Genomic DNA, 24,240 nt, shown 5'->3' with positions numbered 1-24,240 from the left:
GGGTTCTTGCCTGGAGAGCCCCTTAGATCAGAGGAGCCTGGTGGGCTACAGTCCATGGGGTCGCCAAGAGTCGGACACAACTGAAGCAACTCAGCACGCCCACCCCTCCAGGGGGGTTTACTGCGGCGCTTTGCGCCAGCTGTGTCGGTCCTGTTCCCCTTATCAAATACTGGTTCCTTGAAAATACCATCAAAACAGCCTGTCGCTAAGGCAAAACTGCGTTTGTTGCTTCCCTTTTTCAGGGAGCAGCATCTTGAAAGACTCCTTCCTGGAGAGGGCAAAGTTGAGATAGGTTTCAGAGTCTGGCTTAATTTAAGGTGGACCTTAATGAGGATCGGTAGGGATCATGTTACATAGTTTAGGGCTGTTGGTCATGGTAGTTGAGGGTTTATAGTCTCAGCAAGGGAGTCTTGGATCTTCGCCAGTTATTTGATACTACATGTTTTCAAAAATCGTGTGGTGTTTGATGGATTTTTCTGAGGTCAAGGTGTAAAATTATTTGCACATTTTCTCTTCCTGGTCAGGTGTTTCCGGGAGTAGTAAACTGGTAGTAACACAGTCATGCTATTTTGCTTCAACCAGGGTGAGTCACAGCCCTCTTCTGCTTGCACCCTGAGGGATCCTGTGTGTGGTTTTCTTGTGTGTGAAATGGGGATTGTGTTGCAGTGGGAGGGGGCGAAGACCAACAAGGTTTCACCCTGTAGTAGCCTTTCACGGTAGGACTTAAAAAATGTCTGCGTCCTGAAAAAGAGTTCTTACTCTCAAATGTGAAAACAGAGCTGCCAAATTGAAAAGAATAGGTGTGTATTAAATGTCTCCAAGAAGTCACTATGTTTATTTGCCAACTGCAACTCAGAGCGTGTAGTTAAGGGGTCATTATATTCACTGGGCAAAGGGAGGTGTGTGTTCACCTGTTGATGGCACGTAGTGGAGGCTTCAGGTTTATGGATTATCAAGGTCTTAAAATGGCCACGGGGCATTTCACTCTTGGCCTTCTTTCTTCCCAGTCTTCTAAGTTGGGGTGAGCTCCTCCCCTTTCTGTGCTCATTTCCTCCTAGGTCCGGTGGGGAGGACAGTGCTCTGAGCAGAGTAAGGAGGCTGAAGTGAGGTCATGTGTTGAGTGTGGCAGCTGGCAGTTGCAACTGAAGTGTGGATGATTCTGGAGCCCTGCGAACTGGGGTCTAGGACCGCTGTGAGAGACGGGGCCCATGGGAAGCACCAGAGAAGGACACAGGGGTTTAATCAGGTTGGGAGAGAAAGCAGGAGAAACGCAGATGACAGTAACTACACTGTCCCAGCTCAGAGAGTCTGTGGCTTGTTCCAGGCAGTTCCTGCAAGGAAGTTCCTGACCACCCCCCTGCCCGCCCCCAGGACAGGTGACAAGTGCAGGGACAACATAAAAAATACTGAACAGCCAGTTCTTTACAGGCAGGAAACAGAACAGGGTGGCTGGAGTCTGAGTCTCTTGGAGGTCCTGTGTCTCAGTGGATATTAACCTTTAATTGTTCTATTGGGGGTGGGCTGGAACAGCCAGGCTAATGCACTTGGGGGCTTGAGGAGGCAGGTATTTGCAGCCTGTAGGTGACATGAAGTTGGGCCCCAACAAGGCATCCTGGCCGGATGTCTGCTTTGCTGGGGGAGGGTGGAGGTGGCAGGTGTGGGGTGGGGGAGGTTGGCAACACAGCTGGGTGCTGGGCAGGCGTGGGTGAGGGCCACATTCTGGTCAGGTGGGTCCTCTCTGGGCACCCCCAGACCCTGGCACCTGGTGAAACCTGGGCTCCTTGGGCTCTGGAGGCATGGAGCAGAGCCCTGGCACAGAACTTCGCCAGGCTTTCTGGTCCTCCCTTCATTTAGACTGGGGGAATTCCTTCCCTCTTCCTGTTTCTAGCATTTCCTGTCTCCTCATCATTCCCAGCAGACCTGAGGGCAAGGTTAGCCTGAGATCAAGTCTTTAGCAATTGGAGAACTCGTTCTTCTTTCCTCCAGGGCAAGAAAGACAGAATCTTTAGACTCTGCCAGGATATGAGGGCAAATATTTGCATTTCACCTTTCTGTGGCAAAGAGAGGAAAGGAAAACAAGTCACTGTACAATTTTAGAATAGAGACTCGTTTGACAATACATGCCAAAACCTGTATATACACTTAACAACCTTTGACCTAGCAATTTCTCTTTTAGGAACGTAACTCCAGAACGTACTCAGAGATGTTCTTCAAAGATTTCTGAATAAGATTGTTTCCTGAAGTGTTCTGTACAACAGTAAAAAGAATGAGTGTCCAGTATTAATAATTATGTTATGAACAAATAGTTTACTGTCATGGGAAGCTACCCAAATAATTACACTTAGAAAACAATATAGTATCATGGTTCCAGTGGAAGGACTGATGTTGAAGCTGAAGCTCCAATACCTTGGCCACCTGATGCAAAGAACTGACTCATTTGAAAAGACCCTGATGCTGGGAAGGATTGAGGGCAGGAGGAGAAGGGGATGACAGAGGATGAGATTGTTGGATGGCATCACCAACTCAATGAACATGAGTTTGAGCAAGCTCCGGGAAATGTTGAAGGACAGGGAAGTTTGGCGTGCTGCAGTCCATGGGGTCACAAAGAGTCAGACACAACTGAGCGATTCAACAACAACATGGTTCCAGTAATATAAAAGGGTAAATATAGAATCTATAGCCTGTTTTATCAGGAAAAAACTTGTGAACTGTTTCATTAAGTAATCAATTGACTCAACAAAAGTGGGCGACACTACATCTCAAGAACTGTGGATATAATAGCTGTTAAAAGTGACCTGACTTCTCTGGTGGTCCAGTGGCTAAGACTCCTGGCTCCCAATGCAGGGGGCCCAGGTTCGATTCCTGGCCAGGGAACTAGATTCCACCTACCAAAACTGAGGAAGAGTTTGTATGCTGCAGCTAAAGATTCCCTGTACTGCAACTAAAAAAGGTCCCACATGATGCAATGAAACTCGAAGATCAAAGTTCTGGAGCCCTGCAACTGGGGCCTGGCACAGCCAGAAGATAAAGAACTGAATAGGAGTGTAATTTTCAAAAAAGGTAAAAGCATGACTTTCAAATAAGTATAAAAGTGGCACGTATCAGAGATTTTAACTCATTCACAAAGAAGGAAACCATCAAGATACTACAACTGATTTAAAAGAGAAACGGAAGAAGAGATATATATACGGGACGTCAGGAATGGTGAAATCCATTTGCTAATCACAGATGCAAGACTGTTTAGGGACTAGGGACTTCCCTGGTGGTCCAGTGGTTAAGATCTGCCTTCCAATGCAGGGGTTAAGGTTTGATGCCTGGCCGGTCACATTGGTGGGGCGTGGCTGGCTTTTCTAGGGGCAGACCTGATTGGCATTGCTGTCAGTTAACTTCTGTCTCCACAGAGCTGTCAGCCAGCCTCATCACAGACACAGGCACACACACGCCCCTACGGGACCAGATGATCCCCGGAGACTTGTACTCGCGTTGGGAAGGCTGCTCAGGCCTCTCATTTGCCCATTTGATGTCTTCCACACTTTCCCCGCAGCACAGAGAGGGTGTCACTTAAACTAAGGCCAAAGGAAAAGCGAAGATGTCGGTCGAGACTTTCCGGGCAGACAGCAGCACGTGCCAAGGGTGTCGAGGAAAGAGAGGCCCCATGGGGCCGGCTGTGGGTCAGCAGTGAGGACGGGGAGCACGGAGGATGCTCCAGCACCTGTGGGGAGGGGACGCGGCGCTGGGATCTTCTCAGTGCAGTGGGTACTGCTGGGGCTCTGAACAGGGGGATGCCATGAACTCGTTGGAGTTTTGTTGAATATCTCTGCCGCCGCGGGAGAGGAGCCTGGAAGGGAGCTGGAGGACCTGTGTCAGGGGAGGGAAGAGGAGGCCTGGACTTTCCCGTCAGCCTGTTCTGGGCTGGAGGCACCAGGACGCGCTGGTGGATCGGTGGGACGTCAGAAGTATTGCTGTGGCCGGCTCAGCCTGGTGGCGAGGAATGCCTGAGCTCCACCCTGGGCCACACAATACGGTGAGGCCCCCACAGACGTGTTGTGGCTGGACTGGCCCCTGGGGTTCTTACTGTGATCACAAGACACACCTTAGCAACAAGCCTCAGGAAACTTTGGAAAAAAAAACAGATTTATTACTCACAGGTCCTGGAGGGCACACGGAGCACCCTAGGGCCACACGGTGAGGTTGCGGGTAGAGATGGGGTAGGGGTGCGGACAGGGCACTCTTTATTAGGGTCCAAGGGTGGGGAGGCTGGGGTTCCCAGGGTTCACTCTTTGCTGAACCTAAACTCAAATTCCTTGCTGATCTTAAAACCTAAGAGGGGGAATTTGGGCTCAGGAAGAGAAAAGAGGAGGTCAATCCACTGGTCAGTTATCTGGGTCACCCAGGGTTTTCTCAAAGGGGATCCTCATGGTTGGGGCCCCAGGCTCCGTAGCTGGTGGTCAGCTCAGAGCTGTGTCTCACAGCTGGCAATGTGTTCACTCGAGATGGTTGCCTTTGAAATAGATCCTCCAGCAGACAAAAGCTTAATGTCAGAAGCTAACACTGCAAATATATATGCGCTGGTCTCTGCCCTGCCTCAGCCCTGTTCCTGGTGCCCTTAGAATTCCCGGGTGATAGTATCTTTTGTTCTGTTAAGAGGATTCTTGGTGGTCTCTCTGGCTCCTGGATGGGGGCTGATCACCAGAAAGACCAAGCCGTGATTAGAAGCTTGAAACCTTCATCTTCTGGGGAGAGGATTAATAATGGACCGTGCCCACGTGATGAGCCTCCATAGAAATCCCTGAAGTACAGGGTTTGCCAGGTCAGGAACACATCCGTGTGTGGGGATGGCACAACCCTGCTCCATGGGGACAGAAGCTCCTGCACTTGGGACCCTCCGGACCTCTTCATCTGACTGCGCCTCTGTGTCCCTCATCGTAGGATACACTGGTCACGTAAATAAGTGTTTCCCTGGGTTCTGTGAGTCATTATAGCAAATGAGCAAACCTGGGCTCATTTGAATGGGCTTTCTGGGAACTCCTGATTCGTAGCTGTGTCAGATGGGAGTGTGGGTGGCCTGGGGACACGCTGCTTAGATCGGCATCTGAGGTGGGGAAAGTCTTAGGGGACCGAGCCTGTAACCTGTGGGGTCTGCACAAACTCCAGTTAGTGTCAGCGTTGAGTGAAATCGTACGACACCCAGTTGGTGTCCACAGAGAATTGCCTGGTGTGGAAAACACCACACACCTGGTGTCAGAAATACTCTGTGGGGCTTCGCTGGTGGTCCAGTGGTTAAGAATCCATTTGCCAATGCAGGGGACGCGGGTTAGATCCCCAGTCTGGGAAGAACCCACATACCTTGGGGCAGCTAAGCCCACGCCCCACAACTACCGAGGCTGTGGTCTAGAGCCTGGAACCACACCTGCTGAAGCCCAAGATCTCTGGAGCCTGTCCGCAAATAAGCCTGCGCACGGCCACCAGAGTAGTGCCTGCTTGCTGCAACTAGAGGAAGTCACGCGGCAATGAAGACCCTGCACAGCCAGAAATAAACAAGTAAACCTTTAAAAAAAACACGTGTACAGAGAATGAGTTTTTTCCTTTCCAACTGGTAACAGGCGGGGAGGAAAAGGCTGAATCAAGAATGACTCGAATGTGCTTGCGCATCTGGGAGAACAGTGCCATTTTCTGAGATGGGGCGCCGGGGAAGCCCAGGTCCCAGGGACTCAAGATCCCCTAGTCTGAGATGCTGGCTGGGAGTCCAGGTCCGCAGCCCCCAAGCCTGGGTCTTGGAGGCACAACTCAGGGGTGTGGGTGGGGATCTCTCTCTCCCCAGGCCCCCGTGCAGAGGGGTGCCCCAGTCCCAGCTGCCGACCGACTACCCTAGAGCCTTCTGTCCTCCTGGCAGGAGAGCCGGGAGAGCCTCTGCACCCTGACTTACCAGGAGCCATTCGTGAGCAGTAATTAGCACCGTCGATTATTTCCCTGGAGGGTTGATGGGGGAGGAGGAACGTGGTTGGCCGCGGGTCTGCACCCTGTGGGGGATGCTGGAGCTGGTTTCTCCACGCCTCTGCTCTGGCCGCCGGAAGTGGCTGCTCAGTAGGTATCCGAAGGCAGACCTGCAGAGCCCAGCTCTGTGTCCGGAGAACTGGGGCTTCTCATTCTACACCTGCCCCCAGGTATCATTCATCCTGTACAGTCAGTCACTTCCTCTCCAGGAGCCCTTGGCCATGACCTATGACCTTACAACCCCTAGGACTGAGAGTAGCTGATGAGTCACCAGGAGTGCTGGATGCGGCCCAGGCTGGCAGTGGACACCCAGCGAGGCAGCTGGACCAGAGCACCCGCCCCCTCCGTCCTTCCCAGCTCAACTCTTCCCATCGGCTCATCTGGGCTCAGCCCTTCCCAGCCTGGAGCTTCTGTCTCTGCCTCCTGGTGCAGAGGAAGCACAGCCCTTCCAGACGGACTTCTCGGTGTTGCAGTGAGAGTCGTTCTAGCTGGTCCCGGGGAGAAGAGGGAGCTCTGCGCTTGACTGGGGACGAAAGGAGACATTGCCAGTGATGTGGGAGGGCTGGCCACCGTCCCCCCTGGAGGCTCCCAAACAAGCTGCTGGGAGGTTTTTCCGGGAGAACAACAGAAGTCAGCGGGGAAAATGGGCTCTAAGAATTCTGGTGTGCAGCCAACTTTTCTGAAGGAGGGGGAGATTGTGAACAGAACCTAGGAGAATGCTCTAAGCCGTGGAAAGAAAATTCTGGAGGAAGCTGACACAGAGGAAGAGACGGGCCACTAAGGAATGGAGGGACAGGTGTAAGTGCAGTTTAAAAAGAAGTGCAGAAGCTCTCGGTGGACCACATGAACAAATAATACTCTGTATTCCAGGAAGACGTTAGCAGAGTAAAGTTACGTGGAGTCACACCATTAACATCTGGACCCTGGAGGACCAGAATCCTAAGAGTCATTGTCGGGGTGAGGGAGCCCTGCATTTAGAAAGTATGGGATTGAGGATGGGACCAGGGAGCGGGGACCCCTAAGATTACAGAAAGGAAGGCTGGGCAAGGAGGGAGAGGCTCAGCTTCCATTTTAAGGAAATGTCAAGAGGACAGGCAATGCTGGTGTGAGATGGAGAAAATTTTCTTTCCAAGAATTCTAGGTGGGGGTAGGGTGGACCACATAGCTAAGGGTCAGAGAGCCTGAAGATGGGGAGAGGACTTGGTGTACGCCCATATGATGCTAGGCTTCTTGTGGAAACCAAACTCGGGTCAGGACGGCAGTGAGCAGACCGAGAAGGCCTTGAGGAACTTGGGAAGAGGAAATGTGAGGTCTGGGGCCACAGGAACCATGGGAATGTTCTGAGCAGGGCCAGGAGCCCCAGATGGGGCTGGAGTCAAGTCACACCCCAGTCTCCAAGAAGCAGGGAGCCCCGAGTGACACTGAAAAGGAAAAAGTAAAATTTTACTTAATCTCCTGCTCCTTCTGCCTCTGTAAGAGCTTGCTCCTTGCAAAGTCTGGATCATGTAGGTCTCAGAAAATGGGGACTCACAATGTTAAGAATTGGAGCTTATTTCACTCGCCCTTGTCCCACTCTTTGCAATTGCCCAGCTCCTGGAAACCCACAAACCTGCATAATCATGTCTGTCCATGTATAGAAACGCTGTAACCCCTTTGTCCAGGGTTCAGAGCTTAGAGTGTTAACTCCTTGGGGCCCGCCGGCATAACAAGCCTGATTCTTCAACTGAGTGTGGGGCTTGGTTTCTCAAGTACTGGTTTCTGCAACATTTCTGGAGGCCCCAGGGAGATTCCAACCACGCTGGCCCCTTGAGCCGCCAGACTGGTGGCTCGGCCAGGCTGGAGCGAAGGAAGCCCGAGATGAGTGAGGAGGCGCGCCACCTGATGGTATTCTGGATTCTCTTTCGGACCCGTGTTCTGACTCTCTGGATGACCGAGCCCCAGCTGGACTCGTTGGAGGGACGGACCATCTCACCAGGAGTGGCCACAGGGTCAGGTAAGGCCCGGGCCAGGCCCCAGTCAGGTCCTACCCCAACAGGTAGAAGAGGAGGCTGATCACCTCCTTGGGCTCCCAGGAAGGGAGCACCAGATAGGGAGACCTGGGGACTCAGGAGAAGGGAGGCATTGTGACAGCCTCTGAATGATTGTGAGTGCGTGATTGCTGATTGAATGGAGTGAGAGAAATTTTTCTTTTGGAAACTACAAAACCAATTCTTTTTGCATATACAATTAAAAACAACTAGCTTGTTAAAAACAACTGGGAAGAAGCTTAAAATTAACCCTTTCCATGTCCTTGAAATACACAGCCAACTTTGCCTGAGACCTCAGCCTTGGACAAATTAGAATTTCAAGCAAAGAAAAAAAAGGGGTCAAAGAGATATTTTAAATCTCAAACAGAGAACTGTAAGATCTTTGTCAGTCTGTCTGTCTGGATTTATATATGTCTCAGGGAATGTCTTGTTTTTTTTTTTATAATATTGTTGAAGTTGTAAATGAGTTCTAATTTAATTGGCCTAAAGGAAAGTAATTGCTTATAAATCAAACAATTCTAAATACAAGAAAAATTAAGCTAAATAAATTTCAGATTCACATAAACTTGGAAATATTCAATATTAAATAGTATTAATGTTTGTTTGCTAATCTAATAAGGAAGTAGGATATATGTTTTTAATAAAAAGGTATAAAAATAAAATTACATTTTATGAAGGGAAAAGAAAGTAGGTCTGACTTACAGGTGGCTGTTACAAAAAGTGATTAGAAGGTTTGTGGAAAGTGACCCTGAAAAAAAAATTTTTGTGCATGGTTAGGACCAAATTAAAATAAATTTAATTAAGTTTACCTAAATGAGTTTAAAGTAAGCTGGTGCAAAACTTGAATTCGGCCTTCCTCTCTATTAAGAGGACATACTTTCTTCAGATGTTGAACTGCTTTTAATAATAGATTTAAGTTTCTTTACCTCTTAATTGATCTGTTCTGTATTTACCTTTAAAATCTTTTGTTACCTTTGGCTAAGTAAATAACTATTATTTCACAGTGACTTATATGATCCTACCTGACGAGAGTTATAAACCCTTTTTATATTTATCGACAAATCTTCCTAAATAACTTGACTTCTAGCTAACTTTGGGATGCTTCAGAGGGCCCCTGAGACATTCCAAAGAGCTATTAAGCCACCTGGGCTCACTGAACAAGTTAAATTACATGGGAAGTGCTGTTGAAGGGGTGATAAATCTTTTTCAGGTTATACTGTATGGTTGATGTTACTAAATAGATACCCTAAAATTGTGTGAAATTCATGTAGATCTGATATGCCCTGAAAAAATATGGTCAATTATAATTCCAGTTATCATATTAAAGAGTACATATCACAACAATGACCAGGTTTCTTTGTCAATTACAATAGAATCATATTTTAAACATGCCTTCTATGGTTTTACTCTCATGCCTTTAGAAGAATACTGCTAGTTCTTCAAGATTTATGGAAAAGACTTTCTAAGATTTAACAGATAAACAAATTTTGTTATTAACAGTAAGTTGGTACCAGACTAGAATTTGGTCTTCTCTCTCTGTTTAGAGAACAAAGTTTTCTTAGAATGCAGCTTTCGATAACAGATTATTAATTTCTTTGCCTTTAAGTGATTTATACTTGTTTTTAAAATCTTTTTGTTACTTTGATAAGATAACTAAACAATATTTAAGATTATGATGTGGGCCTTCCTGGTAGTCAGACGGTAAGGAATCTATCTGCAGTGTGGGAGACCAGGGTTCGATCCCTGGGTTGGGAATATCCCCTGGAGAAGGAAATAGCTACCCACTCCAGTATTCTTGCCTGGAGAATCCCATGGATAGAGGAGCCTGGCGGGCTATAGTTCATGGGGTCACAAAGAGTCAGACACTTTGTGGCTCAGATGGTAAAGAATCCGCCTGTGATGTGGGAGATCTGGGTTCGATCCCTGGGTTAGGAAGATCCCCTGGAGAAGGGAAAGGCCACCCACTCCAGTATTCTGGCCTGGAGAACTACATGGACAATATAGTCATGGGGTCGCAAAGAGTCGGACACGACTGAGTCACTTTCACTTTCAGTTTCAAGATTATGATACATGTAGACAAAGCTCATTCTGCTTCTACAAAAAATAACCCCTCATGGTAAGACTTTTGCTATCCTGATGTCCTTAAAACATGGCGGGGGGATCGGGATGGGGAATACGTGTAAATCTATGGCTGATTCATATCAATGTATGACCAAAAAAAAATAAATAAATAAATTAAAAAAACCATGGCAATAGTCTGCTCCTAAAACAGGAAATTAAAAATGGATAAACAACAGCTGAAAATCAAAGAGCCAGGGCTATGGGAAAACCAAGATGGCCCCTTGGCTTTTCCCAGCTCCCTGACAGACCTCATTTTTATTTGATGGGTAGGATCACAATAAACTCTGGAAAATTCTGATAGAGATGGGAATACCAGACCACCTGACCTGCCTCTTGAGAAATCTGTATGCAGGTCAGGAAGCAACAGTTAGAACTGGACATGGAACAACAGACTGGTTCCAAATAGGAAAAGGAGTACATCAAGGCTGTATATCGTCACCCTGCTTATTTAACTTATATGCAGAGTACATCATGAGAAACGCTGGGCTGGAGGAAGCGCAAGCTGGAATCAAGATTGCTGGGAGAAATATCAATAGCCTCAGATATGCAGATGACACCACCCTTATGGCAGAAAGTGAAGAAGAACTAAAGAGTGTCTTGATGAAAGTGAAAGAGGAGAGTGAAAATGTTGGCTTAAAGCTCAACATTCAGAAAACAAAGATCGTGGCATCTGGTCCCATCACTTCACGGCAAATAGATGGAGAAACAGTGGAAACAATGGCAGACTTTATTTTTTTGGGCTCCAAAATCACTGCAGATGGAGGAGATTGTAGCCATGAAATTAAAAGACAATTGCTCCTTGGAAGAAAAGTTATGACCAAACTAGACAGCATATTAAAAAGCAGAGACATTACTTTGCCAACAAAGGTCCGTCTAGTCAAGGCTATGGTTTTTCCAGTGGTCATGTATGGATGTGAGAGTTGGACTATAAAGAAAGCTGAGTGCAGAAGAATTGATGCTTTTGAACTGTGGTGTTGGAGAAGACTCTTGAGAGTCCTTTGGACTGCAAGAGATCCAACCAGTTCATCCTAAAGGAAATCAGTCCTGAATATTTACTGGAAAGACTGATATTGAAGCTGAAGCTCCAATACTTTGGCCACCTGATGAGAAGAGCTGACTCATTTGAAAAGACCCTGATGTTGGGAAAGATTGAAGGCACAAGGAGAAGGAGATGACAGAGCATGAGATGGTTGGATGGCATCACCGACTCAATGGACATGAGGTTGAGTAAACTCTGGGAGTTGGTGATGGACAGGGAGGCCTGGTATGCTGCAGCCCGTGGGGTTGCAGAGAGTCGGACACGACTGAGCGACTGAACTGAAAGCCTTCCCTGGCTACAGTGTTAATGCCCTCAAAATGAGTTCTCAAAAAAAATTATGTGTCACTGAATATCAAGTTCTAGTTTTGTTAATTAAGGTCTGTGCTTACTAAGACTCACTTCTGAGCTAGTTCCTTGTTATGTTATATTGCTAAAAGGTTTAATTAAGCTTTTAAACAGGACACTCTAAGATTGTTTCTAAAGCTTATCTCAGTAACCAGTCTTTGGATAAAGGTCAGATGCTCCATGATGTACAACCAGGAGATTAACACCTGGGTTATAATCATTTAACTGGGTCAGATGACCTGGGCTACACCGAGCTATACCAATGAAAGTTCGTGACTTAAATTTTTGCTTATGACCTTATTAATAACTGCTAGCTGTATTATTTTCTATGTAGTTTGTTTCAGAAGATTATTTCTTATGTTACCAAATGTGTGACTGAGACTGTGATAAAATGTTGATATGCAGTTCCAGATGAGATCAATAATTGTAATAATGTAACTCTAGATATGGGAAGAAGCAACAAGATGAAATACTTTCCTGGACCAAGAGGCTAGTAAGACAGGTATGGTCCTGAGACCTTTGCTACTTACAAGGCCTGGTCTAGTGACAACACTGAGTGACCTGTCAATGGAATCTTTGTTAGACCTGGGAATGAGCCTTCCCAGCACCGTGGGACACAGTGAGTGTGAAATGCCCCCATAACACGGTCAAATATGTGGCTATGAAGGGGCCCTGATGACTGGATGTTGGCCCTTACCAGCTGCCTATACAAAGGTGAAATCATGACCACTGCAAGATGCTGACACCCCCTTGAAAGGAGTTCAGGGTGGAGACAAAAAATAAGGTACTCTGTGCTCTGGGAAAAACCCAGAAAAACAAGCCTTCAGATAGTCAGATGTTTTCAGGTAAAGATTTTCATGAGTCCAAATTCTTGCATCTTCTCATACCTCGAGAAACACTAATGTCATGAACCAATGTCTGGACCTGGTTCTCCTGGTTAACCCCACAACAACTTTCCTACTTCTAATAATCTTTGTGCCATATATCTTTAACTTTCTTGTTCAGTTTGTTTCTCCAAGTAGTAGTATGTTGCCCTAAAGGTCCAGGAGTGAGTGATGAGAATGAAAAGAAAATCAAAAAACCAAAATCTGGTTGGGGGATCTGCAGCCTCTATGGGACTGAGGTGCAGAGTCCACTCTGCGTCCAGCTTTTATTCCTGATTGCAGACTACAAAACTCTCTTTGATCTATCTTTCCCAAGACACTACACTGACATAGTCCAGATCTCCTTGTTTTTACCCCAAGCCGTTCCCTTCTGGGAAAGTCTCAGGAACACTCAGCAAGTGTGTAGGCGGCGTTCATACCTGACACTGACCTGGTGTTCCAAGGTCCATGCTTTCATGATCCCAGTCATCCTCCCTTCTGGGTCTGGCCTTGGGGTCTGTAACAAGGCAATTATTCTAAGAAAAACATGAAAAATGTTTTTCATCATTATTGATATATCATCAACACAGTTTCTTGATATATGCTGTTTTTCCAGGTGCTATTTCTATGAAATTTCTCAAGGCTGTGAAAATACATTATTAGAAATTCCCACCACATCTCCCCATTTTTGTTTTTGCAGGAGTAGATACGCTGTCTGAGCAACTTCTTTCTTCATCAGTTCTCAGATCGTTTCTCTCATGTATCTAAGGACTAGACACAAAACAGTTAAAAATATACATCTTGATATTATAGTACCAAGCAATCCTCCTCCTAAAGCTTTAATCCACATCATGGGGTTAAGTTTATGTAAACTTTCCTCAATTTCTTTAAATAAATCAGTTTCTGGGAGTAATTGTAAGTGGACATTCTCCATATTAGAAATAGTAGCCTGTAATTGGGAAATATCTAAGGATAGATTATTATGAACGTGTCCTCTCAAATGTTTAGATAATTGATCTCAAGTATATGCACCTTGATTATATTTATGAGGTGTGATACAAAATGAAGATATATTCCAATCACACTTAAGATGAATTTGTAGTTTTAAATTTTGTATTTCCTCCCCTAGTAGGAGAAATGAATTTTCTAAATCAGTCAATCGTTCGTTAATTTCTTGGTCGATGTGGGTCTGACTTCCCCAGGCAGAACTTGTGTTTTGGTCCCACTACTGTACAAATGTAGTCGTTTGTATAGTCTGATGCAGAGCCAGCCCGGCTACTGCTGTGGTCGTGGCTATAGCAATAATTCCCACAATAGCTGCTATGAGGAGTCCAATAAACCTTTTGGAACGTTGCAGTACTTTCTTTATAACCTTTAAAAGAGTATGTATTTCAGGGGAGCGTTCCCAAGGTCTGGTTTGATTTACTAGATGCCGTATTCCCAATCTCCTTCTTGAGGTAACAAATGAGTGATTAGGATTATAAAGTGAAGAATTTAAGCAAGTATATAATTTGTAATCCTGGCAAGAAAGTTCTTGTACACTTTCATTGATAGAAATTGTTCCTTTTAAGAGCACATAAGGATCTCTCACACAAGTCTGAATACAAAATGTCCAGTTTGTACTGCTATTAAATGTCAATGAATGATCAGTTTTATCGGAATAATGTCCTTCCCAAATTTGGAATTTTCTAAGACTTAAAGCCAATTTCCAAATCTCTCCTTGCCCTCTTCCTTGATCCAGTTGTGGGAAGGGGGGTGACGTGCCACTGCCATGCCATATAATTGGATGATCTGAATGAGTGGTAATGTTAATATGGTCAAAGACTTTATGCACCTGCCAACACAGCCTTTTTTTTTCCCCCGGCACAGCCTTTTGTGAGGATTGCAGGACTGATTTTAATGAGCACAGTTAACGACTGCATACCCCTTGGGGGACCAGTCCCATACAATTCCATAGAAACCATTAATCAAAATTACTCCCTCAGTCCTGCGGCAATTATTCTACTGAATACGATCTTGTTTTTCAGTCCGCAGCTTGTGATGCTCGCATAAAGGTCTGTCTGATTTGGTGTCATTATTGGGTTTTGAGTCGTCATAAGCAAAACTCAGACCAGAGAGAAGATGTAGTTGATCCTTAGTATAGCTATGATTTAAAGAATTAGTGGACAGCCTGGCTTGCATAAATTTAAGACATCCTGTAGCTGGTCCTACACAAACTGGCCAGGATTCATACCCATAATTAAACTGAAGGGAGTCCCTTCCTCTTTTTAAACAAGAGGCAGGCGTGTATCTTCAGGTCCTGGTATCCAGGAAGAACCATTAACATAAATGGGGATCATAGAATCTCCCCAATCAATGGGTTTTAGTAATGGGAGGTTAGGTATATATGCCCAATAAGTATAATTGTCTGCTTCTGCCGAAGCAGGGGTATACTCACTGCGATGGTTATCAGGGCAAACATAACCATGATGAGGTTGTCTGGAGTCACTGGTTGTTTCCGCTCAGTTTTACTCTACGAGCTGGAATCCACACAGGTTCTAGACCTTCTCCTGGGGAGATACAAGGAAACTCTCTTTCCCATGTAATTAACTTTCCCGGTGACCAAGAGTTTGTTAGTGGATCTTGCCACCAAATCACAGGCTTAGCTGTCTCTGTGGATGTAGCCTGAAAACGTCACTCAGTTTCTGAAAACGTCATGTAGTTTCCATAGTTTGTGTTGAAATGTTCAAAAATTGAGAGTAGATAAAGTTTTATTCAATATTGGTTATTGTCCTATGGCATTTCCCCCTTTTTGTTTTTGTACTGCATGTTTAAGTGGTTGATTAGCCCTCTCCATTATGGCCTGTCTTTGTGGGTTATAGGGAATGTCAGTAGGATGTTTTATAGATCAAATTTTAAGAAATTGCTGGAATGTTCTACTGGTATAAGCAGGGCCATTATCAGTTTTTATAGTTTTTGGTAGTTTTATAACAGCAAAACAAGCATATAACTGTCTTTGTATATGTTTTGTAGTCCATATAAATTGAGAGAATGTATCAATAGTCATATGTACATAAGAGAGTTTATCAAAGGAAGATATATGAGTTATATCCATTGTAACTATGGATTTTATATGGAACAGTATACCATTATTATATCAGTGGCTCAGTCACACATTTGATAATGTAAGGGACATTTCTTGAAACAGGCAATATAGAAAACAATATAGTTAGCAGTAATAGTAAAATCATAGTAAGAATTTAAGTCAAGAAGTTTTATTAGGTATAGCCCTAATTTTTAAGTCATCTGACTTAGTTTCTTAAATGACTATAGCTTGTTAATTTCCTGGTTGCAGATTCTGGAGCATCTGATCTTTATTTAAAGACTGGTTACTGAGATAAGTTTTAGAAACAAACATAGAGTGTCCTTTTTAATGAAGGACCTTTTTAATTTAAGTTAATGAATGTCCTTTTTAATTTAACTTAATGAAGCCTCTTAGCAATGTAACATAACCATAAGGAATTATCTAAGAAGTGAGTTTTAGTAAATACAGATCTTAATTAACAAAACTAGAACTTAAGATTCAGAGAAACATTAGATGTCATAGGCCTGACATCAGTTGGGTGGATATTTCTTTTAGAGCTCTCCAGTATACTCTTGAGATTTTTGTATATGTCTGGAGACAGTATGTTTTTTTAAACCTTGATGAAGCTGTTCAGAACCCAGATGTTTCTAATTTCTGGAGGGACAAGCAGAGAGAACAGAAAAATGTTTTAATTTTATCCACAGGTGTAAATCACTAACTTGTTTTAAACCATCAGTGACTTGAGGAGAAGAGCTTTTTTACATCTGAAAACAAAGATTAGAAGCCAGTAATAAGTCAGACAAAAAGTCACGAAAATTGTAGTCATATTTAGCAGTCTGTTCAATCTCATGTAACCAATCCCTTTGTTTCGTGGTCCTTGCCTGATGACCGAGGACATTAGTAAAAACGATAGTCTTCAAGAAATTTGTGAAGTTTTTTGTCAATGTCTGTACGACCTGTCTAGCAAAGTGGGTGTCCCAATCACTGGAGATCGCAGAAAATGTATTTTAACCATTTTTTTTCATTGTGAGATGTTAACCCTACAGCCAGGAAAGGCTTTATCCTATCAAATAAAAGTGAGGTTTGTCAGGGAGCCGGGAAAAGCCAAGCGGCCGTCTTGGACTTCCCATAGCCCCGACTGTTTGGTTTATAGCCATTTTTTATCCATTTTAAATTTTCTGATGAGGGGTTAATTTTGTAGAAGCAGAATGAGCTTTGTCTATGTGTGCCATAGTTTCCATAGATCATTGTGAAATAACACTCATTCATTTTATCAAAGTAACAAAAGATTTTAAAAGCAAGTATGAATCACTTAAAGACAAAGAAATTTACATAGTCTGTTATCAAAAGCCATATTCCAAGAAGACTTTGTTTTTTTTTAAACAGGAAGAGAAAAATCAAATTCCAGATTGGTACTAGCTTATATTCATTGTGAAACAATAGTTATTCACTTAGTCAAAGTAACAATAAAAGATTTCAAAGGCAGTTTAATGCCTTAAGAAACTTGTATCATGCACAAAACTCTCTTCCACTTGTCACAAACCTTTTTTACACTTCTGTATTCATCACTCTGTTTGCCCATTTAGAGAACAGCCACTTGTAAGTTCAGATGTACTTCCTTTTTCCTTAATAGAATGTAATTCCATTCCTTATACCTTTTTATTAAAAATACACATCTTACTTTTTTTAGCAATCATGAACTGTCTTGTATATTAGCATTTTATAGATCGGTGAACATAAATACCAGTTTTAATTTTTAAAAACATTTGCCTTTTTTTTCTTTAAATAGAGAACATCTCAGAATGGCACCAAACATATTTATTAATAGTTCAAAATCTCTTTAGTTTTTCTGTAAGAGGAAGTCAGTGTTCAGTAATTAATGTTTTAAAATCTTATTTTATTTGGAAATGACCTGGCTACTTAATAAACTTATATCATTTAGTTTAGTACAACTCTAGAAATTTAAGTTACCCCAATCCTCAGAGATTATTTTAGATAGATATTTCTAAAATGTAATTATTTTTAATAAAGTTTATCTAAAAGTTTTCATCTCATTTATGCATATTTATATATATAGTTACTTTTTTTGTTGACAAATTTAGTTTATCTTAAACCTAGGCACAATAAAAGTATTATACAATGTTGATGACTTAAGACACGTCTTAATTAGATTAGCAAACAAACATTAATGTTAGACATTTAATATTGAATATTTTTCTGTTCACATGAACCTGAATTTAAATAGAGCTCATTTATAAATTAACCTCATATTATCCAAAAACAAAGACACACACTGAGACACGGATGAATTTAGACAGACAGACGGACAGAGATCTAATAGTTTTCCACTGGAAATTTAAAATATCTTTTTGCCCCTTTTTTTCCCTTGGTTTGAGTTCTACCAATTTGTTTATGGCTGGAGTCCCAGAAAGAGGGGGCTGTGTATCCCAAGGACATGATAAGAGTTAACTTCAGGTTTTTTCCCAGGCCTGTTTTTGTTTCCCAGGCAGAATTGGAGCGCCAAAAAGGTATTTTAACAAGTCAACTTTTTCCTAATTGCACGTGCAGGAAGAACCGGTTTTGTAATTTCAAAAAAGATTTTATTTTAACCAGTTTTCTGCGGAGTCTAAAGAATATCATGGCCATTCAGTGTCAACAATGTCACCTCTCTTTTTTGTAGTCACAGTATATCATCCATATAATGAATGTTATCTGCATGAGGGAATTGCTGTCGCACTGGGTGTAAAGCCTTGGCTACAGAATTTTGACAAATCGTGGGACTGTTAACATACCTTGAGGTAATACAGTCCACTGAAATCTTTTATGTGGCTTCTTTATTTACTTTTTTATGTGGCTTCTTTAAACTAATGGAAGGAACTGAAAAGTCAAATCTAGGCTGATCATCAGGGTGTAAAGGAATAGTAAAAAAAAACAATCTTTGAGATCAAAAACAAACAAATGCCAATTTCTTGGAATCACACTAGGATTAGGTGTATCAGGTTGTAAAGCACCCATTGGAACAATAACAGCATTAGCAGCTCTCAAATCAGTAAGCATTTTCCATTTACCAGGTTTCTTTTCTGATAACGAACACTGGGGAATTCCAAGGGCTGAAGGGCTCAGTCGTCCCTTGCTAAGTCAGTCATTAATTAATGTACGTAAAGCCTCCAATTCTTCTTGTTTTAGAGACCACTGCTCTATCCACACAGGTTAATTAGCTTTTCAATTAAGAGGTGTAGGTATGGGTGGAGGAAGATTAATACGAGCAGCAGCCACTGGTGAAAAAGGGGAGGGGTTTGAAATCTTGAGCTGTCAAAAGATAAATTCTTCCATGTTGATTTTTGCCCAGTTCTAATCTTGGTATATAACCTTGATTGAACATAATCTGGTGACTGGCCTCTCTATATTGATTTTGAGGTTTTTCAACAGAGTCATTATCACTGTCATCAAAAGAATCAGAAGTCTGAAAACGTTCCAGTGCTGACTTAATTAATGCCCATGTACTCCAGATAGAAATGGGGGCAGAGTTCCTTTTGTATGTTCTTTCTTTAACTCAGCTCCAACCTTTTCCCAGACTTATAAACCTCAGGCTGTTGACGGGAACCAGCAGCAATATTAATCCACTGCTTGTAACAATTCTTGGAGAAGGAAATGGCAACCCACTCCAGTACTCTTGCCTGGAAAATTCCATGGACTGAGGATCCTGGTAGGCTACAGTCCATGGGGTCGCAAAGAGTCGGACACAACTGAGCAACTTCACTTTGTAACAATTCTAATAATCGCCCTTCACTAATAGAAGCTCTTTCAAGAGCTGTCTTAATAAACAAATATATGGGCGATAGTGTTCTGCACTCAACATTTCCCATTTCAACCCTGGTTAAGTGCCTGAGGACTTACCAGCGGGAATTTTCAGAGGCTTCTCAACTGTCCCAGGTTCTGCGGCGCTGTATTTTCACTTTCGCTCGTAGCTGTCTTGCGCTCCAGCCCAACGTTGGGCTCCAGGCAATTGTTGTCCCAAAGGTCCGGGAGTGAGTGACGAGAATGAAAACAACACGAAATCTGGTGCAATGGGTCGGGGGATCTGTAGCCTCTATTGGACTGAGGTGCAGAGTCCACTCTGCGTCCAGCTTTTATTCCTGATTGCAGACTACAAAACTCTCTTTGATCTATCTTTCCCAAGACACTACACTGACACAGTCCAGATCCCCTTGTTTCTACCCCAGGCCGTTCCCTTCTGGGAAAGTCTCAGGAATACTCAGCAAGTGTGTAGGCAGCGTTCATACCTGACGCCGACCCGGTGTTCCAAGGTCCATGCTTTCATGATCCCAGTCTTCCTCCCTTCTGGGTCTGGCCTTGGGGTCTGTAACAAGGCAATTATTCTAAGAAAAACATGAAACATGGCTTTCGTCACTGCTGATATATCATCAACACAGTTACTTGATATATGCTGTTTTTCCAGGTGCTATTTCTATGAAATTTCCCAAGGCTGTGAAAGTACATTATTAGAAATTCCCGCAACAGTAGTCCAAGAATCCGCCCCCCCCCCCCCCCCCCCCCCCGGCTAGCACCCAGACAGGGCTGGAACAAGCTGCCTTACCATCCTGTGCGCTGTCACCTCCCTCCATAAATGCACCCTGGGGGCCTCAGGCTTTCTCCCGTTGAGATCTTACAGGGAGACCACCCCCGAGATAGAAAAGCTCAAGGGAGACCATCAGCAACTAGCTGACCTGGAGATGTCCTGACACCTCCAGGCCCTGGGAACAGTCTTCTGCCGTATCTTCAGCTAAACCTTAGAAAGGACACCCATTCCTTTGGGCAATTGGCTTCATCCCTATCAGCTAGGAGATGAGGTATGGGTTAAAAATTAGGGGAAAAAACCCCACTTCAGCCAGTTTGGACAGGCCCTCACATGGTGGTCCTGGCAACCCCAACTGCTTTACAAATGATGGAGGAACTGAACGTGTAGGCCATTTAGCCATGGATCAATGTAATCAAACTGTAAAAGGTGAGTGGCCCTCACATCCTCCCACAAACACAATATGGTGCTGCCCCATCAAGGCCTTTTCTTTGTGGGACAGATGCTTACTCATGTCTACTTGTCAATGGATGGGTATCTGCACCTTAGATTTCCTCACTCCCCAGATGAATATTGTCTCTAACAACCAGACTCTCACCGTACCTCTGACAGCACATCCATGATCAAAAAGAGCCATCCAGTTTATATCCCTACTAGTTGGTCTGGGAATCACGGCTGGGATAGGCATGGGAATGGGAAGAATTGCTTCCTCAACCACCTTCTACCATACACTATCCAGGGACTTCACAGACAATATTGAGAGAGTGGCCAAATCTTTAGTGGCCTTACAGGACCAACTGGACTCCCTGGACCTACTGCCAGCTGAAAAGGGAGGACTCTGCCTCTTCGTAAATGAAGATGCTGCTTTTATGTAAACCAGTCAGGAATAGTCAGGGACGTGGCCCAACAGCTAAGGGAACGAATCGTGAAACGGAGAGAGGAACTAGCAAATTCCTGGGGTGACTGGAACAACATCTGGAGCTGGGCATTGTGGCTTCTCCCTTTAACCCTCCTCTCTTCATGTTCTTTGCAGTGCTCTTCTTTGGCCCTGTATTCTCAGTGCTATTACCCAGTTCATAACCTCTTGAATTAAATCCATAAAGTTACAAATGGTAATAGCTCAATATAGCCCCCTAAACGACGGGGAGCTCTGAATGTCCTACCAAAGCATGACATGATGCTTTCTACGAGTGACAGAAGCATCAAGAAGGGGGAATGAAGAGGAAAAGTTAAAATTTTACATAACCTTCTGCTCCTTCTGCCTTTGTAACTCAGCTGGCTCCTTGCAAAGTCTGGATCACGTAGGTCTCAGAAAGCGGGGACTCACAATGCTAGAAACTGGAGATTATCTCACTCACCCTTGTCCTGCTCTTTGCAATCGTCCAACCCCTGCAAACCCATTTAATCACGCCCGTTCATGTATAAAAACTCTGTAACCCTTTTGTCCTGGGTTCAGAGCTTGGAGTGTTAACTCCTCGGGGCCTGCCGGTGTAACAAATCTGATTCTCCAACTCTTGAGTGTGGGGCTTGGTTTCTCAAGCACTCGTTTCTGCAACAATACCTGAGCTCCCAGGACCGTTCAGAAGTGTGTTAGAAAGAGGAAGGGAGTCCTGGTTGGGAAGGTGACAAAATGTCAGCTGGGGTCACAACAAACTGGAAAATTCTTAAAAAGATGGGAATACCAGACCCCCTGACCTGCCTCCTGAGAAATCTGTATGTAGGTCAAGAAGCAACAGTTAGAACTGGACATGGAGCAACAGACTGGTTCTAAATCGGGAAAGGAGTATGTCAAGGCTGTATGTTGTCACCCTTTAACTTATACACAGAGTACATCATGAGAAATGCTGGACTGGATGAAGCACAAGCTGGAATCAAGATTGCTGGGAGAAATATCAATAGCCTCAGATATGCAGATGATACCACCCTTATGGCAGAAAGTAAAGAAGAACTAAAGAGCCTCTTGATAAAAGTGAAACAGGAGAGTGAAAAAGTTGGCTTACAGCGCAACATTCAGAAAACTAAGATCATGGCATCTGGTCCCATCACTTCATGGCAAATAGATGGAGAAACAGTGGAAACAGTGGCAGACGTTATTTTTTTGGGCTCCAAAATCACTGCAGATGGTGAGTGCAGCCATGAAATTAAAAGACACTTGCTCCTTGGAAGGAAAGTTATGACCAACCTAGACAGCATATTAAAAAGCAGAGACACTACTTTGCCAACAAAAGTCCGTCTAGTCAACTCTATGGTTTTTCCAGTAGTCATGTATGGATGTAAGAGTTGGACTATAAAGAAAGCTGAGCGCTGAAGAGTTGATGCTTTTGAACTGTGGTGTTGGAGAAGACTCTCGAGAGTCCCTTGGACAAGGAGATCCAACCAGTCCATCCTAAAGGAAATCAGTCCTCAATATTCATTGGAAGGACTGATACTGAAGCTGAAACTCCAATACTTTGGCCACCTGATGAGAAGAACTGACTCATTTGAAAAGACCCTGATGCTGGGAAAGATTGAAGGCAGGAGGAGAAGGGGATGACAGAGGATGAGATGATTGGATGGCATCACCGACGCAATGGACATGAGTTTGAGTAAGCTCCGGGGTTTGGTGATGGACGGGGAAGCCTGGTGTGCTGCAACCAGTGGGGTCTCAAAGAGTCAGACACAACTGAGTGACTGAACTGAACTGAGCAGTGTCCCTGAGACCAGCCAAGCCATGTTCCTCAAAACCACTAGTGCCCCAGAAAACCTTGCCTGCAGACTGTACGGCCTGACCACTGCTTGGTCAGCACTCAGCCTGGAACAGCCACCAGCCCTTTGCCTGCAGGATCGTAAGAGGCATGGCGGTGCTGACAGGCCCTCTACACAGATGGGTAAACTGAGGCCTGGTTGGAAGAAGCCACCACTGTGTCCCTGGCTCCTTCAGAGTGCTCTGCTTGCCCTGGGAGCTTACTCATCACCCGATGGGGACAGAGCTTCTGTTCTGTCCCAGGCCCTGCCCTCCGAGAGCAGAGATGTCCAAAGTCACAACGGCTTGACCAGCACCACAGTGTGCAGGGGTGGGGGCAGGTCGGGCTGGAATCAGGCCTCTCAGCCCAGCGGGGCCCGGTGTTGCCACCGCTCCTGAGGTTCATGAAAAGGCAGACATTCAGATTTCTTTCTCCATCTTTTAGTTGTAGTGAAATATACAGAAGATTTACCATTTTAACCATGTGCACGTGTATAGCTGATGGCATTACACACGTTCAGCGTTGGGCAGCCCTCCATCTCCAGAACTCTTTCATCTTCTCAGACTCCCTACCCATCAGACACTAACTCCGATGCCCTCCCCCTGCCCTGGGCCACCGCCCTCCGCTTTCTATGAATTTAGCTGCTCTGGGGACCTCAGGCCGCTGGAATCATGCAGTGCTTGTCCTCTTGTGTCTGGCCTGTTTGACCCGGCGTGATGCCCTCAAGGCTCGTCTGTGCTGCAGTGGGTGTCAGTGCTCCATTCCTTTTTATGTTGAACAGGACACAATGGACCACCTTTTCTCTATCCGTTCATCCACTGGTGGACACTGGGTTTTGTTTCACCTTTTTGGCTGCCGTGGACATGCGTGTGCAAGCAGGGACTCAGGCGCTTGTACACTCGTGTTCACAGCCGCACTGGTTGAAACACAGATTTCTTTGCTTTTTTGGCACACCACACAGCATGGGGAATCCAGTTCCCTGACCAGAGATCGAACCTGTGCCCCTTGCATTGGAAGCGTGGAGTCTTAACCACTGGACTGCCAGGGAAACCCCCAGATTTTTTTTTTTTTTCAGTGTGGATTTGGCCAATTGAAAAAACAAACACAACAGTGCAGGTCTGACTGGGGGGCGGGACTCCACCCTGGTGTGCAACCAAGCTGGTCTCAGAGCTGAGTGGCCACCACCCCACGCCTAGCTCTCCTCCTCAGCTCAGAGACCCAGCCTCTCCTCACGGAATAGTTTGCAACGTCAGAGCCAGGGCCCGACGGCGTGGAATCGAGCCCCAGAGGGGAGAGCAGGTCCCGGGGCTGGCGCTGTCTGCTGGGTTTCTGTCTGCGGGGCTCCTGCCCCCAGGCCAAGGCTCCCCGAGGACGCTGGTGGTCCAGGGGCCTCTGTCCTGAGCACCCTGGCCCTGTGCCCTGAGCCGTGGCCTCTCACCCCGGAACGCTCTTCCCCCCTCTCCTAGCGTCCGCAGCTCGTCCTCTGGA

The 24,240-nt window shown here is 44.8% G+C and overlaps 1 long non-coding RNA gene and 1 other non-coding gene across 4 annotated transcripts; one reads left to right on the top strand and one right to left on the bottom strand.

Annotated features, from left to right (window-relative positions):
• Positions 1-2,801: 2,801 nt before the first annotated feature.
• Positions 2,802-2,874, top strand: TRNAG-CCC. Its single transcript has one exon. It is a non-coding gene; the product is annotated as a tRNA-Gly (tRNA).
• Positions 2,875-5,805: 2,931 nt separating this feature from the next.
• LOC122433314 lies at positions 5,806-19,758 on the bottom strand. 3 transcript variants are annotated; one of them, XR_006267076.1, is made up of 4 exons: positions 19,351-19,758; positions 14,827-14,938; positions 12,830-12,925; positions 5,806-6,517 (listed from the first exon to the last, which is right to left on the bottom strand). It is a non-coding gene; the product is annotated as an uncharacterized LOC122433314 (long non-coding RNA). The 3 variants fall into 3 exon arrangements; XR_006267075.1 differs by having other exon boundaries at positions 5,806-7,415; positions 12,841-12,925; XR_006267077.1 differs by having other exon boundaries at positions 12,841-12,925.
• Positions 19,759-24,240: the final 4,482 nt, after the last annotated feature.

Source organism: Cervus canadensis, chromosome 32 (assembly GCF_019320065.1).
Source record: "Cervus canadensis isolate Bull #8, Minnesota chromosome 32, ASM1932006v1, whole genome shotgun sequence".
Classification (NCBI taxonomy): Eukaryota; Metazoa; Chordata; class Mammalia; order Artiodactyla; family Cervidae; genus Cervus; species Cervus canadensis.
Note: the sequence above shows the minus strand (reverse complement) of the source record. Positions and strands in the feature narration are given on the sequence as shown.